Source organism: Cynocephalus volans, chromosome 7 (assembly GCF_027409185.1).
Source record: "Cynocephalus volans isolate mCynVol1 chromosome 7, mCynVol1.pri, whole genome shotgun sequence".
In the NCBI taxonomy this organism is placed as follows: domain Eukaryota; kingdom Metazoa; phylum Chordata; class Mammalia; order Dermoptera; family Cynocephalidae; genus Cynocephalus; species Cynocephalus volans.
Genome location: NC_084466.1, coordinates 132,370,094 through 132,389,401, shown reverse-complemented (window position 1 = coordinate 132,389,401; position 19,308 = coordinate 132,370,094). Strand labels below are relative to the sequence as shown.

General features: G+C 49.2%; 1 pseudogene; it reads left to right on the top strand.

Moving 5' to 3' along the window:
- Positions 1 to 1,021: 1,021 nt before the first annotated feature.
- Positions 1,022 to 18,676, top strand: LOC134381791 (SWI/SNF-related matrix-associated actin-dependent regulator of chromatin subfamily E member 1-like; annotated as a pseudogene).
- Positions 18,677 to 19,308: the final 632 nt, after the last annotated feature.

Genomic DNA, 19,308 nt, shown 5'->3' with positions numbered 1-19,308 from the left:
CCAAAGGACACTGGACGGTCGAGAAGCACCTTCCAGGCACAGGCCCCGCCCCCTTCAGTCTCTGATTCCAGATTTTTCTCTCCCCTTCCGTGAGACCACACCCTGTCCCCGCCACTCTTTGAGCTCCAGTCCGCTAGGCCTGACCGCGCGCAGCTGGCTGCTTTTAGCGGCGCTCATCGGACCTCGATTTCCTAGACGGCCGGCGGGGCGCGATTAACGCTTGCGCTGCCAGCAGCGCGGCCACGCGGTCTGTCCAGGTCTTCCCTTCCTTCCATGCAGACTTCCGACTGAACCCGGAGGGTGAGGACGAGTGGGGAGGGATGAGACCCCTGGGCCGAGCTTCGGGAGACGGGGATGGACTGGAGCGAGAACCCCACGTTTGGAACGTCAGCATCTCTAGTTTGCAGGCGGTGGCGACAAGCCGGCCTGGAGTCTGATGGATCCGCCCAGGGGAGGCCTCAGGCAGAGAAGGGCGCGCAGCGCGGGGGTGTCCCAGAAGGACTGCTGCTGACCTGGGGAACGGGTCTGAGTCTGACACATTCAGAGCCCCTTGCCCGTTCCTCCTGGGCCCGGGGGTGGGGGTGGAGGAGCCGTCCTGGAAGCTCGAGGCAGATTCCCCATCGTCAGGAGAAGCCGCTGAGGGTATCCGAGGAAAGCCCGGCATCCGGAGATCCGGGACCCACGCCCTCCTCAACCACTCGCAAGCCCAGAGCCTGTGCACATACACAGGCCCACGAATCCCGGGACAAAAACACATGCGCGTGCTCAGGGTGTTTGACTCCCGGGTTGAATCCTAACTCTAAGACCCCGAATTCTTCTGCCAGCCGCCTCAGAACGGAATCTATAACCCCAGAGAGGCAGGTGGGTCAACGACAAAGACCAAGGCTCCCCCATGCTCCCCAGCTCCCGGGCAAGGCCGGGATTCACCCGCTGTCCCTCACGGCGCGTGCCAAGCCTTCGGCCCCCTATCGCCTCGACCCTTCCAGGTTTTCGGGGAACGATGGCTGCTCCATAGGCCCCCATGTATCCCGGTTGTCCGTTTGTTTCGGTGAGGAGGATCCTTGGACCCCGGCTCCTTCCTCCAGCCCTCTCGGGTCTCCAAAGCAGCCTGGTCTTGAGCCCCGCTCTTCAAAAGCCCGTGCTTCTCCGTGACGCGGGCTTCGAGCGCCACCTAGCGGCACTGTGGAGACTCTCAACAGCGGCGTGGGCCCTCAGCCACCCCTCTTCCCACTACCCCATTCAGAACCCCAGTGCCCACCCTGACGCGGGCCCACCTTCAAATCACAAGTCCTTACGTGAGCGTGCTTTGCCCCCGCTTCCTAGCTCGGAACCTCTAGGAGAGGGCTGTGGTAACGAACAGCGTGAGTACGGTGGGGCGGGGGGGGGGGGGACTCCCCCTTGGATCCCGCAGATGAGGGGGACGCGCTATTAGGGGTTCGTATGGGGGCGGGGCTGAGGAAGGAGCCACCCATGTCTCTGCTGGTGGGGTGTGAAAAAAGTGTCCTCCTTGGGCCACCTCAAGAGGCCACACCATCTTCTGGTCGAGCGCCTGAAGGGGACGTTATGAGCCCCTAGTCATCCCTAATGCCACCCCAGCCCAGACCCACTCTGCTATCAGCGGGACACCGGGAGCAAAGATCAGAACTCAGGAAGCTCGCAACGTTCCGGTCCTCGACCTGCCTCGGCGCAGGAAAGGTTAGGCAAGAGCTCCCTCTGCTGTCTAAAGTTTGGAACTGCTGCGGGCCGCGGCTCTAGAAGGCAGAGAAATTCCTGATCTGATCTTCAGGAGGTCATTTTAGCCATCCCCCTGCCTTCAGGAATGAGGTCCTTACCCGAAACCGGCAGAAGGGGTTTCTAGGGTCTTCATGAGTTTGCACAGGGAAGGGATCACTCAGTGCTGTTAAACTCCACCCCTACCGCTTGTTCCGCACCAATCTTACCTCTTTCCCTCCTGCTGCTGGGCCAGCTGCCCCCCAGCTGATGTGGTGCCTGTAAGGTTAGAAACTTCTTCCCCTACACCATAGTGTATACATACATCAAAACATCATGTTGTACACCATAAATATAAAAAATTCTATCTGTCAATTAAAAAGTAAAATAATAAAAAGAAAGAACTTTCTTCCCCTACAGTGTGCTCATCAAGTCCGACTTGGGTGGGCTGTGGTCCCCGGCTAGCATGCTACAGATGGAAAGGTCAGGGCAAGAGTGAGCGCCAATCTAGGGTCAGTACATAGGCCTTGGGCCAAATTTTTCAGAGAGTAGATTAAAAGTGGTGAGAGGTGGTGACAGTACTGCCTGGCACTTCTGGAAGAGCCAGAGACCCTTGAGATTCCAGGTGACAGCCTGGCAGAGAACCCAAGGGGTGGGGGTCACAGCAGTAACCTCTTTGCCCCATGAGAGCCCTCATACACCTGACACATGCCGACTCCCTTATACACCAAACGTTCCCTCACACTGCCCAGGCTGCCATTACCTGTTGACACTGAACCCCTGAGCCTGTGCAGCTACACTCACTAAAGACCCACTCCTGAGATCTGCTCCCACCCCGTTGCAGGAGGTCACTGTGTATAGGCCTCCCAGAGCTCTGACCCAGGCCCCCTCCCACCATGTCCAGAAAACAGGACTCTCACCTGGACACAGATGAGATTAAGCCACAGTACTGGGAATTTGCAGTTACTCTAAGTAGCCAGAGAAAATGAGAATTCTGAACCCCAGGTCTTAGGTGGGGAAAGAGATGAAGGAAATCTTCTGTCCTCCTTCCATTCTTTTCCATCCTTTCTTTCTTGGAATTTTCAGTAGTTTTCCATAGGGGGCCATGGTACTTCCTCTTCTCCCCATTGTGGACATCTTGGGGTCCTTGGAGTCATTGCACTAGAGCCAGGACATCACATGTCTCCCTTTTCCTCCCCACATCTAGGAGGAGAAGGCAGGAAGGTGAACTGCTCATGGGCCTGGCTGTATGCTAGTCTGCACTTGAGAAAATGCACATTTTAGGGCCACACTCCAGAGCTACTGAAGTGGCATTGCTGGGAGTGGGGCCTGAGTGTCTCCCCTTTGATGAAGCAGCTCGCTCTTTCTTTGCCAGTTTCCCAGACTCATGAACACTAATCTGTGAGAACTGCGGAACCTCTTCCCTTCCTATCACTTCTTCCCCACAACATGACTTATAGTTGAGGAAATCAAGCCTGTCTTTTGGAATTGGAGGTGCTGGGTTTAAATCTATAACTTCCTAGCTGTGGAATTGGCAAGTCACTTCATCTCTCTGAGCCTCAGTTTCCTCATCTGTGATTTGGGGACCATAATCTCTGCCTCAGAGGAGTGCATCGAGGGCTGGATGAGCTAATGTCCCCACAAGGTGCTTTGCAAAAGGCACTTTTTGGTACAAATATGGGTTTTTATTCAAGAACTTCAGTGCCAGATGTAGGATGTTGATAAGTCCCAGAAAACCACCGCCTGGGCAGTGAGCTCTGGAGACAGAGGGGTGTGGTCCCGAGATGAGAGCCAGGAGGGGCAACCCCCTCCTTCTCATTTGCAGCTCCCCAGTGTCTGCACAGTGCTTCCACCTTTTCTTCCCAGCCCACTTCTCCACCAAACAAATGTAACTGATCTCTGTGGGAAGACAAAGGGGAAAATACCCATGCCAGTCACCCTCCCCATAAAGGAATTAGGTTTACCTAGTGTCACTTTTAGACATTATGAAAGTATGCATCAAGTTCTAGGGAATCTGTTAAAAATACTCAGGCTGAGCTCTGGTACATATTTATCATGATCTTTAGGCAATAGGGATTCCTTTGTCCCCAGGGGTGAGACCCACTGCCCTGGAATGTCTAGTGTTAATGATTATAAGCAGTCAGCAAGGCCCTCCTGACTTGGCGCAGAGGCCAAGGTTGGGGTAGGGAGTAGTGAGCTGGGCAGACTATGTGGACAATAACTTAGAATGACATTGACCTAGAACAACAGGAAGCAGGTCTAACAGAAAGAGCAGGGCTCTGGGGATGGGGGTGGGGGGCAGGACAGCATTGCACACGTCCCACTCATTCTAGCTGCTCCTTAGCCTCACTAAGCCACAGTTTCTTCATCTGTAAAATGGGGGTTATACTAAAACCCATCCATTTCCATAGTGGTTATGAGTAGCCACTATGTCCACAGAGCAGGTTGCATTTTTACAACCGTACTTTTATAGATGTGTGCGTATGTGTGTAGAAACAAGAACAGAACATGCATCCTTTTCTGAAATTTACTCTTTTTTCTTAACATATCTTGGATATCTTTCCATGCTGATATTCCATGGTGGTACCTTGGAATCAAGCCCATCATTTGGAATCAGAGATCCTGGGTTTAAGTCTATAACATCCTAGCTATGGGACTTTGGCATGTCACACAAAATATTGAAATGTTAGTTAATTTAAATAACTCAGACAAAACACTACCCTTTGGGGAGGATTGGAGGGCTGTTTTCTCATAGGAGTGCAGTGTGTGTGTATAATCATGTCTTTGTATTGATAAGTTGGAGGAAAGAAAGGGTTTCTGAGTATGCATGGGTGCTTCAGTAGCTGTGACCCAACCAGGATGGGGACTGTTCTGATTTTTAGTAATATACAGCCTGGAGTGAAAATGAATGGACCCAATTAGGAAACTTCAGCCCCTAGAGAGCCCTCTCAGAAGACTCCCAGGAGTCTGCCTGCTTGACAACCACCTTAGAGGGGCTCACACTCAGGGTTTGGATAGGCGAAGACCTATAATTACCTCTGAGGTAGCACAGAGGATATGTTAAGGTATATCTAAGCTGCTGAAACAAAGAGGCCCCCAACTACAGAGGCTAACTGGGATAGGCATCTATTCTCCCTCACATAACAGTACAGTGTATAGATCTCTGTTCAACATGCTGTCATAATTAAGAGCACAGATTCTGGAACCAGGTTGTCTGGATTCAAATCCTGCTCTTGGTGACCTTACAGAAACTACTCAACCTCTCTCTCTCTCTCTGGTTCCTCATCTATAAAGTTTGTATGAAATAGTACCTACCTCACAAGATTGTTGTGAGGATTACATGAGTTAAATCCTTCCAAAAATATTCATTGAGCACCTACTACAGTCAGTCAAGTCATAGTCAATCACTGTTCAAGGCCCATGGTAACTCCTATCAGTGGTCTCAAAGTGGCTGCTCTAGCACCTGCCATCATGCCTGCCTCCCAGTCAGTGGGAAGTAGGAAAGGGCAGGGGGAGCACACACCCATTCCTTTTAAGGTCACAACATTCACGTGGCATACATCGGACCTCTTCCTAGCCATCAATCAGAATTTAGTTGTATAACCTCACATAACCTGCAAGGGACCTGTGAAGTATACCCTTTAGCCATATGATCATGGGCCCAGCTAAAACTCAGGCATACAAAAGAAAGAAGTGGGGAGGGACTATTGGTGGAAAATTAACAGTTTCTTCTCTCTTCTGAGGAGGCAGAAGGAGGAGCAAGAGGAAGCACAAGAAAAAAGCAATAAAGCACTCACTCAAGAAGACAGGGCCTTGAGACAGGGACAAGGAGCTGGGAGAGGACAATTCAAGACCCAAGGCCACCTGCTTGTGGCCAGGATCTGGAGCCAGGGAGAGGTCCTAGGTAAAATGGACCATGTTTATGCCTTGGGATCTTGTTTCTTTCCTTCTGCTTCCTCCCAGCTCTGAGTGAAGGTCTGTGGACTTCTGTGCTGAGAGAAAAGGTGCTTTATTTTTTTGGCCTGGCCTGAGCCCAAGAAGATGAAAACTCAGAGTCACACTGGAGGGCACTTGAGGAGTCCTGGAAGTGAGAAAGGAATCAGGATGCTGAGCCTTGGCCACAATGCGCTGAGATTCCTGAGGGCCCCAGGGCTGCCCAGGCTGAGGGAACCTGCACCTGGACCTGGAGACCTGGGCCCACTCAGCCTGCACCCAGGTGGATGGAGGATGATATAAAGAGTGCGTGCCAGGTGGATGGAAGATGTGGCCACTGATAGAGTCGGGGACTTGAGGGCACAGGGACAGTGTTGTTGACTGAAAACTGGGGACCTTAGCCATGTCCATCACCTGACCCTGTTGTCTGGCTGTTTTCTCCTTATGTAAGGTTACAGGAGCCTCCAGACCTGGCCTTCTTAACCTAATGTCCAGAATACCCCACAAGGGTGAGCAGAGTTGTGTGAATATGTGCTTAAGTGTGCTTTTCTGGTGGGTGGTGGCATAGTTCGTATCAGATTCCTAAAGAGTCTGTGACCCATCACAGGCCAACAGCATAGCCTTCCTTTTCTTTTCCTCACATCTGCTGTGAAGATACCACCTTGACTTGATTTTTAAACTCCTGTGACTATGCCTGTAAATGTGTTTGTACAAGTCAAGCTTGCGGGTGAGCTAGGATTCCTTAGCTCCTGCCCCTCGGAGGACAAGTGTCAGGGTGTGGCTGAGGCTTGGGCTGGAGCTCAGCAGCTAGAGAGAGAGGCTCTCGTGTGGGAGGAGGGGAGAAGCTGGAGCCCCACAGCTTCCCCGCAGGGGGATCCATGAAGAAAAGAGGCAGCCAAGGGAGGTGGGAGTTTTCTGTCTTCTGTGGACCCCAGTCAAAGAGGGCTGTCAGAGTGTGGGGAGAATAGAGGATTTAGAAGGACAAATGGGGACTTCTGCCTTGCAAGGTGGAGGTAAGTTTCAACTGGCCTCTTGCTTTGCTTCAGCTCTAACCTTCTATAAATTTGGCTTCCATGAGAAGGAAGACTTCAGACGGCAAATTCTTTGGAAGCCCATGGTGTGATTTCAATATCTCTCTGTTGACTGAATGATTGAATGTGCAAAATGACTTTATGAGGGCACAGCCGTGTTGATAAAAAACAGAGAAATACCATCTTTGTGAATCACTTGAAACCATTCTGGCAGGTGCCTCATTCGCTTCGACAAGGAGCTGCACCGTGCGCAGAGCCCTCGCCTGTGGTCACCCCATTCAGTCCCAAGAGCAACCACCAGGAGTTGAGAAGCCCGTTTTACAGATGGCGCCATGAGGCTGGGGACAGGGTGGGGTGCTTGCCCTGTGCGACAGTTTGCAGGGACATGATCAGAACCGGACCCTCCTGGTGAGGCTGGTGCCCCTCACTCTGTTCTGCTCGCCGGACCGCCTCGGGGAGCCCACCCTCCTCCTCCAGCCCTGGCAAGGTTGAGAGTGGGCAACTTCAGGGATTCAGCCTTCCTTTTCAGTGTCTCTTTCCTTCCTCCCAGGTGAGTGGTGACATCCACTCCTCCAGCTTCTTGCAACCCAGGGTGTGGTCCTGGATCACCAGCATCAGCAGCACCTGGGGGCCAGGTAGAAGCGCAGACTTGCAGGCCCCACTCAGACCTGCGGAGGCGGAATCTGCAGCTTAACAAGGGCTTCTCTGAGAGATTCGAATGTCGCTGAGTCTGGGTTTATCTGGTTGTTTTCTCATGGCTAGGCCAGAGTTATGGGCTGGGGGAAGGAAGACCACAGAGGTGAAGAGCCCTTCTCATCACATCACACTGGAGCACATGCGATCAACATGGTTCACTCACCACTGATGATGTCATACTTGCTCACCTGAGGTCCTGCCTTACCTTTATTTATTTATTTTTTAGGCGGCTGGCCAGTACTAGGATCCGAACCCTTGTGACAGCATGCTCTCACCAGCTGAGCTAATCGGCCAGTCCTTGCCTTACCTGTAACCCTCCCTTTTTTCTTTCCCCAAGTCCGTAGAGTTTCCTTCCTGGTAACTGTTGTCATTGTTTTAGTAGTTAATAATATGTTTGTAGTGTGACGTCTCCCTCCACCCTGTGCATTTCTCCCTATGCCTCCAAGTCTGCTGCTGTGATGCTTTTATTACTGACAAGAGGCATGTTGTCAGAACACTTCCTCAGCCAACAGAAGCCTCCTGCCGGCATGAAGCCTAAATGCTAAATGGAAGCTGCCCACCGGGGCCTAGAGGCAAACAGGAGGTTGGGCTTTGGACAAGCCAAGATACGCTCAGGGTGATTTAGGAAAGTGTATCCCACTCAAGTGGAAGGAGAAAATTTGAATTAGATTAGAAAGTGATTGGGAACATGGCTGTGCTGGACGTGTGAGGGAGGGAGGTCCTTAGACATGCTAATTGTTGGCATTTCTTTGTATTTATTTTACATTCTGAACAATCCCTTTCAGTGGTGTTAGGAAGTATCTGTGTGCTTCAGCATTAACACAAGCCAGTTGTGTTTTCATTTTATTTTATTTATTTATTTATTTTTTTAAAGATGACCGGTAAGGGGATCTTAACCCTTGACTTGGTGTTGTCAGCACCACGCTCAGCCAGTGAGCGAACCGGCCATCCGTATATGGGATCCGAACCCAGGGCCTTGGTGTTATCAGCACCGCACTCTCCCGAGTGAGCCACGGGCCGGCCCCAAGTGTTTTCATTTTAGAATAGCAACTCTGAATGGGAAACGTCCTGCTGTCTTTCTCACTTTGGGCCTTCAATCTGCCTGTGCTCTGTGGGGTAGCCCCCATCCCCAACCTGGATCTAGGGCTACCTGTTGCCAAGTCATGGGAGAAGAAGTTAAGGCAATGCCACAGGAGCTCCACCAAGCAAACCTGATGCTCAGGAAAGAAAACTCTGGCCTCCAGGCAGAATTGATGTCTTTAGAGTCCTAAGTGTAGAAGTCGGGGAGGTGCCCAAGACTCATCCTGACCTGCCTCACCCTCTGTACCCTGCCTACCTCCCTTAGTGAAATCTGTAGAATCATGTCCAACTTCCAGAATTCTCCATTCAGTGTCAAGTCTGCATGGTTTCAGGATTATCCAGAGATGGAGAAATAATGGTGTTTGTCCTTCCTGAAAGGACAAGTTATGATCAACAGTCAGTCATGTACATGCCAGGTAGGAGTCTGCCTTGGGAATGCTCTGTAGGATTCTTTGCCACCCCCAAAGAATGCATGATGAGTCCAGATAATATGTCACTGGCCAGTTCTCCCTCGGGGATGGTGGTGCATGGTGGAGGAAGGGAGAGACAGTCAGCTACCATCACCATGAATTCTAGTTCACATGATATCCATTGTGGAAGAATGTTCTCAGCACTTACCTAGGATGAACTAGCCCTTCAACCCAGCTGGACATACCCTTGAGCCACACACTTCAACAGGGAGAGATGAGGGGCAAACAGGCACCCTAGAGCTACTGGCAATTGCTTTCATCAGCTCTGTTCAATGGCAGCAAATGGAAACCCCCTAAAGTAGCTTTATATAACATGGCTGTAGAGGACTCCACTTTGACCCTTCCCTGGAGATGGGCTACAGCAGATGGGATTCAATGTGACCCCCACTCCACCAGACGTGGATGACTGAGCCTGCCAGAGCCTTTCTCCTGGACATTTGGGCAAAGGCTGGATAGTAATTGGGACATCTCTGTGGCCACTTGAACTTGCACACTCTGGGGTTTTGAGCAGCCATGTTCAGCCTCTTGCACATGGGGGACTTTGTCTTAATAAGAGCATGAGACCATGGGGCCCAGGGAGAGAAGAGCTGCCTGGCTTTTAGGTTGTGCTCAGACCCAGGTGTGCCACCTGTCCCAGGGCTCCAGGGAACACCTGCATCCTTATAATGACTACCCTTTTTGCCTAAGTTAGCCTGAGTGGGTTTCTGTTAGTTGTACCCAAAGAAGCCTAAGACAGGTTATATTGTAGGGTTTAGAGAATGTCACAGAAAGGAAGGACAGGGAGCACACTGGAGCTCAGGAATTGGGAAAATTATGTGTTGTGTCTCCCTCTCTCTTTCTCTTTCTCTCAATTTGCCCATGTGGTTCTTTTCTCACTCCTATTTATCTCAGCAGATAAGCGTTCTTTTTTTCCCATCAATGAACCCCCAAACAAATTGTTTTCCTAGTCCGGGATCTACACAACCTTTGCTTCCAGCTGTCAGACTACAATCTGTATCTCTTAGTTTACTTATTTATTTTTTAAAGGAAGAAAATGTTTTCATTTTTATTTATTTTTTTATATGGTGGCTGGCCGGTACAGGGATCTGAACCCTTAACCTTGGTGTTATCAGCACCATGCTTTAACCAAGTGGCCTAACTGGCCAGCACCTCTACCTCTTACTTTAAATATGAAGGAGGGAGGGAGGGAGTGGGGGGAGAGAGAGAGAGAGAGAGATTCTGCTTGGCTCAGTGCAGCCTACATCTTGGTTTCGTTTGGGTCAGTGTCCACTCCTGCTCACACTGACTGTGACTGGGGGAGAAAGAGGATCCCACAGAACATTGATCTGGACCCATTATTTAAAAGAAGAGACGGAACTCCAAGTCAAACTAGCATATGGAGAAAAGCAGAAATGGCTTGGTGCATGTAACTCATATGAACAGAATGGAGAGGGCTTCAGGGCTTCAAGAACAACTGGATCCAGAAACACCAACATATCACTGGGTTTCTGCTCCTCTCTCCGTGTTGGTTTCATTCCCTCATGTTGAACCTTCCTGTGGGAAATGGGGAAGACTGACAGCTCTAGGCTTATATCACTCCAACTGAGACTCCAGGGTAAAGAAGGGCCTTCTGTCTCCTATTACCTGTATGTGCAATTCCAGTTAAGGAGCTGATCACCCTGGTGTGAGTCAAGTGCCCTTCTCTGGGCTGATCACTATAGCCAGGGGTGCAAGGATACTGTTATTGGCAGTCCCTATATGTACACATTGGGGTGGGGTGGGCTTTCTTAAAGAACAGAGCTGGTTGGAAGGGAGCTGTCCCACTGTGCTTGCTCTGCAGTGTGACACCCCTTTCAGGGGCTTGGGGTGTGGCAGACAAACTCACAGGGAAGCTGGGTGAGACAGGTGGCAGGAGTGCCTCCAGGTCCTCTTCTGTGGTCCTGGTTAGCTCTCACTCGGAGGCCCGTCTTCGCATATCTGAAGCATTCTGCTAACAGCCCTTTGGCCTCCTTTATGTTCTTGTTCTCCCTGGAACTTTAGTTTCCTGCTGTGACATTCTGCCTGGGCTCGGCCCCTGGAGGCGCACTCCCACTCTGGGAGAAGAGTCTCAGAGAAGGGCTCTGAGCAAGAGCCTATAACTCTTCCCCCCATGGGTTGGCGCTGCACACGGAGGCTGCAGGCCTTGGCTCTCAGGGGCCACTGGGGCCAGAAGAATTCAGTTTATGGAGAAAATGGTCGGCACCAGGTACAGCACTCCAGGCCCAGGCATCAGGCCTGACGGATCCCAAGCTGAGCTGGCTTATGTCCCATGGAGGGTCTGAAGAGTAGCCCTTCTAGAAGCAATTATAAGCTCCCCTCTGTGTTGACTTCTGTCATCCCCAAGTCTTAAGCAAAGTTTTGTCAAATGCTAACGATAATAGAAGGACATTAGAGGTCAGAGGCCTGCAGGCAAACCTTGCCTTCAAAACAGACGTGAGGAGACACCAGGATTACTTCACAGCTCTACTTGTCTCTCAAACAAGTCTGTTCAGACATCTTCAAATATGCATTTTAGCACTTCTCTCTGCCAGAGTGTTGACACTCGGGCTGGCTTTCCCAGGGTGAGTGATGCCTCGGTGGCTCAGCAGGGTGGTGGAACATACTGCTGGTGCTCGGAGGCCCAGCCATAGCCAAGAGGCAGGGGCGTGAGCCAGGGGAGCATTCCTGCTTCTCAATCAGTGCCTTTTCTGTCTGCAAAATCCCTCAGCACAGACCACTTGATACATGTGGACAAATCTGTCCAGACTCTCAAAAGATACAATTCTTGGGAGTGAGGAAAGAGGAAGGACTGTTTTCTCCTTACCTGCTACCATCACTTCCTGTTCCCCACCTCTCAGGTCTGGCCCAGAAGATTCTGAGAGTGGATATAGCAGAGCTGAAGCTTGGGGACCTCAGTGGAGGCAGATGGTGGGTGAGGACCTTGACTCCTGTCTCACTGGGCAGCCTGGGGTGGTGCTGCCCTTGGGACCCACTGTCCTGCAAGGGTAGGAACTGGCATCTAGTATGTTCTAATAAGTGCCAGGCTGGACACACCACTTGTGTTAATTCAGTAACTCCCTTTTAACAGCCTTTCTATTTTGAAAAAAATTAAACTACAGAAAAGTTAAAAGAATAGTATAATAAACTCCTAAATACCTTTTCACTGATTACTAACGTTTTATTACGTTTGCTTTATTCTCTCTCTTTCTCTACACACACACACACACACACACACACACACACACACACACACACACGTACACACACAGATATAATTATTTTAGTATTTTTTTGTGTGAGCCATCTGAAGATAAGTTTCAGACACCATAACTCCTCATTTCTAAATACTTCAGCACATATCTCTTAAGAACTAGGACATTCTCTTATAAATCCTTAGGACAATGACCAAATTAAGGATATGTCATTGATGACACTATTATCTAATACATAGTCCATATTCAAATTTTGCTCTTTGTCCCAATACTTTCTTTTATAGCATTTTTTTTTTTCCTGACTCAGGATCTGATCCTGGATTCTGTGTTGTCGTTGGTTGTCATGTCACTTTTCTTTAATCTGGCAAAGTTCTTCTCGATCTTTTTTGCCTTCCGTGATACTGACATTCTGAAGAGTTTGGTTTCACGAGGGGACTAGAGAAAAGGGATTAGATTCAGTTCATGCATTTTTGACATGGACAGTGCATGAGGGATGCTCGTCCCCCTCAGCGTGTTAATCAGGAAGTGCAGGATGTCGGTGTGTCCTATTATTGGTGGTAACTTTGATCACTTGGTTAACTTGGTTCCTGACAGATCTATCCATAGTAAAGGTTACTTTGAAATTAATCAGTACTCTGTGGGGAAATACTTTGAGACTGTCCCACCCCTCACCCCAGTAAACTCTTGCCCAATAGTGTCAGCATCCATTGATGATTCTTGAATCAGTCATTATTATAATGGTTGCAAAATGGAATTGACTGCTGTCAACATTTAGAATTAGCTGCTGTTTATTATCTCATTTTCCAGATTAAGTCACTGAAGCTCAGAAAGGTCAATTAACTTGCCCAAGGCTACAAAGCTGTGGGATTCAGATTCAGGCCCGTCTGGCTCCAGAGCCTGCAGCATGCTGCCCCTCCAGCCATTAGATCTGGGAGATGTTCCCCCACCTCCACTGCACCCTCCACCCCCTTGCTCCCCTCTCTAAACATGAGGCTGAGGCTCTGGACACAGTTAAATGGAAAGAAGTGAGGGTCAGTGTCATCTTTGCAACTCTCCATCCCCCAGCCTTTTCTCTAGTCCCCTTGTGAACCTTCCAAAAACTGATATCCACGGCAAGAGTCTCACAAAGAAGTCACCTGGATTATCCTGCCCCTTCCCAGCGATCTTGGAGAACCAGGAGAGTGGTGGCTGGCAGGGGCTGGGCTTTGCAGTGCAAATGAGACATACATGTGCTTGGAGGAGGCCAGAAGGCACAGCTACAGGGCAACTGCGCTTGGAAGGGATTCTGATAATGCAGTGTGCACATGTGTGTGTGAATATGAGTATGTGTGTGTGTGTGTATACAGTTGGGAGTTCTAGAAGGGAAAAAGGAGAGAGGGAGGGAGTATATGTAGTGCTTAAAAGTATTGACTCTGGAGTCAGACTGCTGGAATTTGATCCTTGGGCCTGTGTAGTGGATTGAATTATGTCCCCCCAAAACTCCCTGAAGCTTGAATTGTGTCTCCCAAGTTTTATGTATTAGAAACTTAGCCCCCACTGCAATTGTTAAGAGGGTGGGAGGTCCTATTATGGTAATTGAAAGGTGGAGTCTTGAAGATGTGATTAGATTGTAGGACCTGGCAGTAATGAATGGATTAATAATGGTGCTCAGGGGAGTGGTTCTGAGGGCTTTAAAAGAAGATGAGAGTCTGTCTCTCTCTTGCTCTCTCTGCTTCCACTATCTTGAATGTGAGACCGCTGGGTCACTGTCCCCACCACCAGATGGGCTTTGGACTTCCCAGCTTCAGAAACTGTAAGCAAATAAATTTCATTTTCTTTACAAATCACCCAGTTCCATGTAGTTTGTTATAAGCAACATAAACGGACTAATATGGCCCATCACCGGCCTGTGCGACCTTGTACAAGTTACTTAACCTCTCTAGGCCTTGCTTTTGTCACCTGTAAAATGGACACCATAGTATCTACCTCATGAGGTTGTCTTGAGGATTGAATGGACTAATCTGTGTTTTGCCCAGGTGAGTTACTGCTCAGTTGGTATTGGGGGGTGTGCCGAAGAGGAAGATGATGGAGGTGATGGTGGTGGCCAGAGGAGCCTTGAGGGGCCAGGCCCTAGGACAGTGTCTGCATCAGGAGAGAAGCCAGGCTGGCTATTTGACAGACCGGTGGGTGAGACAGAGGCAGGATGGATATTCCTGTTATGGGGCAGGGAGGGCCGGATGACTTACCTGTTTCACTTGTTTACACTTTATCTCTCACCTGCTTCCAGAAAGGCTTTGAGGTGGCTCATGATTAAGGCCTCGGGTGCCTCAGCTTGCTGAGACGGGAAAGGCCATGTTCCAGCTGGAGGATGGCTTGGGTGAAGCTGGCACAATTTGGCAGGTCCTGGGCTAATCCGGAGGGATGATGGAGTGCAGACTTCTGCAGCAAAAGGCGTGGAAAATGAGGGGCCAAGGAAAGAAAGCGGCCACCTGCCCTGGGCCAGACAGAGAGGGGCTAGAGGTTGGGAGTCCAGAGTAAACAAGGGAATGTGGGAGAGTGGGCACTGAGAGGGGGCCTGGAAAGGTCTATTGAATCTGGCTGGGCCATTTCCAGTATTTGTTCAGTTGGCTGTCTTTGGGCTTAGATCATCCTGTTTTGATATTCTCATTGGCCAGTTCTGGGCCCTCCAGCTGTCAGTCTTCAGCCCTCTCTGCAGGAACCCCAACTTCTCATCTCTGGAGGGAGAAACTTTCTCTTGGGGTTCAGATGCCTGTGGACTCAGGCTGGGAGGCTTGTTAGAGAAAATCCTGTCCTCTCCCCACCTCCTTAGCCACCCTCCATCCCAATCCCCACCCTCCACTCCCCCTACCCTACCCACACCCTCATCAGCATGAGTTGGGCCCGACCTGCCCCATCCCAATGCAGTTGGGATATCCTGATGGTCCATCTGCCTTTGTCTGGCAGCACAATGACAAGGAAGACCCTGGCCCCCACCCACTGGGAGCCCTTCTTTCTCAGGCCACCCCCTGGGGTCCTGAGCTTTGTCCCCCTCCCCCACACCATTTCCTGCCTCTTACCTTGAACATCCAGATTTGCCCCAGCTCAGGTTTCCTTAGGCAGCATGTTGACAGCATCCCCACATTACACCAAGTTTTGGCAAGTCCAGCCCCACTCTTTGACAGACTTTCTGTCACACTTCCTTACAGCTATTTAAATTGCACTTCACCGTGTCATGGAATACCTTCCATTTAGGGAGGTGGCGGGGTCTCCCCCAGGCAGGATTAAACACGATGACAGTTCCGAATAGGAAGGGGCTGGAATTTAGGCTAAAAGGTAAGGCAGGAAGACTGGAGGGAGGCAACCAGAAGTTATGGAGCCAGCTTCTGCCATGGGGTCATGGGGCTGTCCAGCAAGAAAGGTGGAGAGGAGAAACATGGGGCTTCCCTGCTCGGAGGATGCCCACCTCCACCCCTGCTCTGCAGGGGAAAACCCCACCCTGAGGTCAAGGAAGATGAGGTGAGGGCAGCTGGGGGAGAAGAGCAGGAGCATCAGGGCTGGAGGTGCACTGGCCTGGTTTCCTGAGGCCAGAGGGAGACAGCCTTTCCTGCAAGGACAAGGAGGGAGAAGGCAGGAGGCAGGAGGTGCCTGGACAGACAACCACTGGCCATAGGCTGGAAAAAAAGCATTCTTATAGTTTGAGATGCATCCATGTGAGAGCAAAGCTCCTTGTTAGTAGGAGGGATTTTTGGCTGCAAGGAGCAGAAACTTATCGTACTTGCTCAACCAAAAAGTACAGGGATCTGAACCCTTGACCTTGGTGTTATGAGGACTGTTTTAAAACATATCTGAGATTTTGTTTTTATCCAGGTATGGTGAAGCTTCACAGTTCCCAAGAGAAGGGGCACACCACGCCATACGGGGCCACACGAGGCCACACGAGGGAGAGAGGGGAAAGCGGGCGCAGGAGCCTTTATTGAGGTTTCCACAGGAAAGGCCGGGCAAGTCAGGATAAGCAGATAGGGTTGGCTAGTTTGCAGAGGTTTTTAAAAAAGTTTCTGGCAGCTGGCCAGTATGGGTATCCAAACCATGACCTTGGTGTTATAAGGCTGTGCTCTAACCAACTGAGCTAACCATAGGGCTGTCCAGCTTGAATCATTCTGGTGGGCCACAGGGGCTGTTTCTAGTTGTCTAGTACCTGGTCCTGGTCCAGGTCCTGGGTCGATTAGGATGGAGGAATATTGCCTTCTGGAGTGTAAGAACTGTGGGAGAAGGTTCAGAGTATGGGCTTTGGACTGGTTGGTTTGCATATGGAAGGCACACTCCCCAGTGAGGTGAATTATTTGCTACCTCCAAGAATTGGCCAGCCCTAGGAGGGGCATTCTGTCCCCAGTCAGCTAGGTCCCTGATTCCAGAGCATCAAGAACACAGAAAATAAGGCTGGGAGGGAACCTGGACACCTCCAGCCGGGGTTGTGGTGTCCTCTGGTGTTATGGTTCTAAAATCCCCAAAGATAGGCTGTGATGATCCTATGTGAGGCACAGCAGAAAGGTCTGGGCCTGGGTAGGGGCTTCCTAGCCCGACCTGCAGTTGTGGGAGAATGGGAAGATTATTGGTGGCACGTGGCGAGATCGCACCGATAAAGAGAAACAAGAATATCTAAATGACTATGAACCAGAAAGAGTAGAGTATAGTGAGTCTATGAAGGCCTATCATAATCCCCCACATACCTTGCTTCCGTAAGTACAAAAAAGTCATGCAGAAGCTGCTTTAGAGGAAGAAATTCGACAGAGACGGTTTCATGTGGAGAAAGAAGAACCTTACCTGAACACTCAGCCTGCTGGAGATCCAGATGTTTATGGTGGTGGCTTATTTATTTATTTAATAGGCTTTTTAAAGAGCAGTTTTAGGCTCACAGCAAAATTAAGCAGAAGGTACAGAGCGTTCTCTTACACCCCCTGTCCTTCCACATGCGCAGCCTCCCCCAATATCAACATTCTGCACCAGGGTGGTACATTTGTTACAATCAATAAATCACACTAACACATCATTATCACCCGAAGTCCACAGTTTATATTAGGGTCACTCTTGGCGTTGCATATTCAATAAATTTTGACAAGTGTATAATGAAAGTTTCTTCCATGTCTTTTTTGACTTGATAGCTCCTTTCTTTGTACTGCTGAATAACATTTCATTGGCTGTACCACAGTTTATTTACCCATCTACCTACAGAAGGACATTTTGGTGGCTTCCAAAATTTGGCAATTATGAATAAGGCTGTTATAAACATCTGTGTACAGGTTTTTGTATGGATGTAAATTTTCAGCTCATTTGGGTAAATATCAAGGAGCACAACTGCTGGATCACATAGTAAATGTATGTTTGATGTTGTAAGAAGCTGACAAACTGTCTTCCAAAGTGGCTGCACCAATTTGTACTCCCACCAGCAATGAGTGAGAATTCCTGCAGCTCCACATTCTTGCCAGCATTTGGTGTTGTCAATGTTTTGGGTTTGACCATTCTAATAGGTGTGTAGTGGTATCTCGTTTTAATCTGCAATTCCCTATTGACATACGATGTTGAGCATCTTTTCATATGCTTATTTGCTCTCCATATATCTTCTTTGATGAGGTGTCTGTTCAGGTCTTTTGCCCATTTTTAAATCAGATTGTTTGTTTCTTATAACTGAGTTTTAAGAGTTCTTTGTATATTTTGGATAACAAACAGTCCTTTATCAGATATGTCTTTTGCAAATATTTTCTGCTAGTCTGGCATGTTTTCTCATGAAGAAATTATTTCTTTCATGGATTTTGCCTTTGACATTGTATCTCAAAAGTTTTTGCCATACCCAAGGTCACCTAGATTTTCTCCTATGTTATCTTTTGATGATGGCTTTTCAATGAAGCATCCAGCTACTGTTTCCAGAGAAACCACCACTTTATCAGTCAAGTACATACCGAGAATGTGTGGCCAGACATTTGGTCAGTTGCCACAACAGCTAGGATGCAGGTTCTCAAACAAGGTCCAATCCTTAATGGTCCATCAGCGAAAACTACAAGCTGAACTTCAAAGAGATGAGCAACACAAAGAAAAGAAGACATTCCTGGGAAGCGCAGGTTAATTTAACAATCAACTTCAAGGTTTGTGCAGTTTGAAAGTAGAAGCAGCTATGAAGAAAATTGCAGCTGAAATTGCACAGGTGGAGGAACAGGCCCCCAAGAGGCAGAAGAAGGGAGAAAGAGGCAGCAGAGAAAGCTCAACACAGCCAAAGCAGTGTTGTCCCTGAGGAAGAGCAAGCAGCTGATAAAACCAAAGAAAAGAAAGAAGGCAAGAGTATTTCAATGGAGACAGAGGACTTCAAAGAAACGACAGGAGGCCAATAGAATGGTGAAGAGGCACGTCTTCTCCTGAGCATAAGGCAAGTGGGCATGGATCAGCTGTAGGGCAGAGGGAGGAACCAGTGGCAGTAACGGGCTTGGAAAGCAACGGTGCCCCAGGGGAAGACTACTGGCAGATCCCATACCAGAGGATGAGAAAAAAGAATAAGTGTCGCCTGTTTTATGTGTTCTAAATACTTACATAAATGGGGGAAAAAAAGGTTTTGGGTTAAGAAAAACAAAATCAGTGGACTCCTCTCACCATCACTGCACATCCAGGGTCAGACCCATGAGTGAAGTTTGACTGGTCAGATGCTCTCTGCAAAGACTGGATCAGGAGGGAGAGACACAGGAGAGGAAGAAGTGGGTGGAGGCCACTCACCCCAGCACTGGTGGCTGGTCACATTGTTCTGATGGGAGGCTGTTCCACTGTTCCTCCTTCCTGATCCCTGATTCTCCAGCTTTCTTAGACTCCTTCTAATACATTCCATTTTCTTTAAGTTAAGTTAGCCATTTAAGTTTAAATTGGTTTCTGTTGCATGCAGTCAGGGAACTGTAACTGACATGTCAGAAAATAGCTGTCTGGACTCTGCATTTTCTCCCCATACAATAACAACAAGCTAGAGCCTCTGTATTTCATCTTCAAATTCCTGGCAGAAGCAGTCTGATTGGCCAGCCTGAGTTAGATATCCGCTCCTGGCTCAATGATGCTAATAAAGCTGATGGGGAGGCTGGCAGGACATATATTCACACATGGTTATGCAGACTGTGCAGTGTCTAACTCCAAGGGGGCCCATTCTCATTATAGACATTATAAATACCTGTA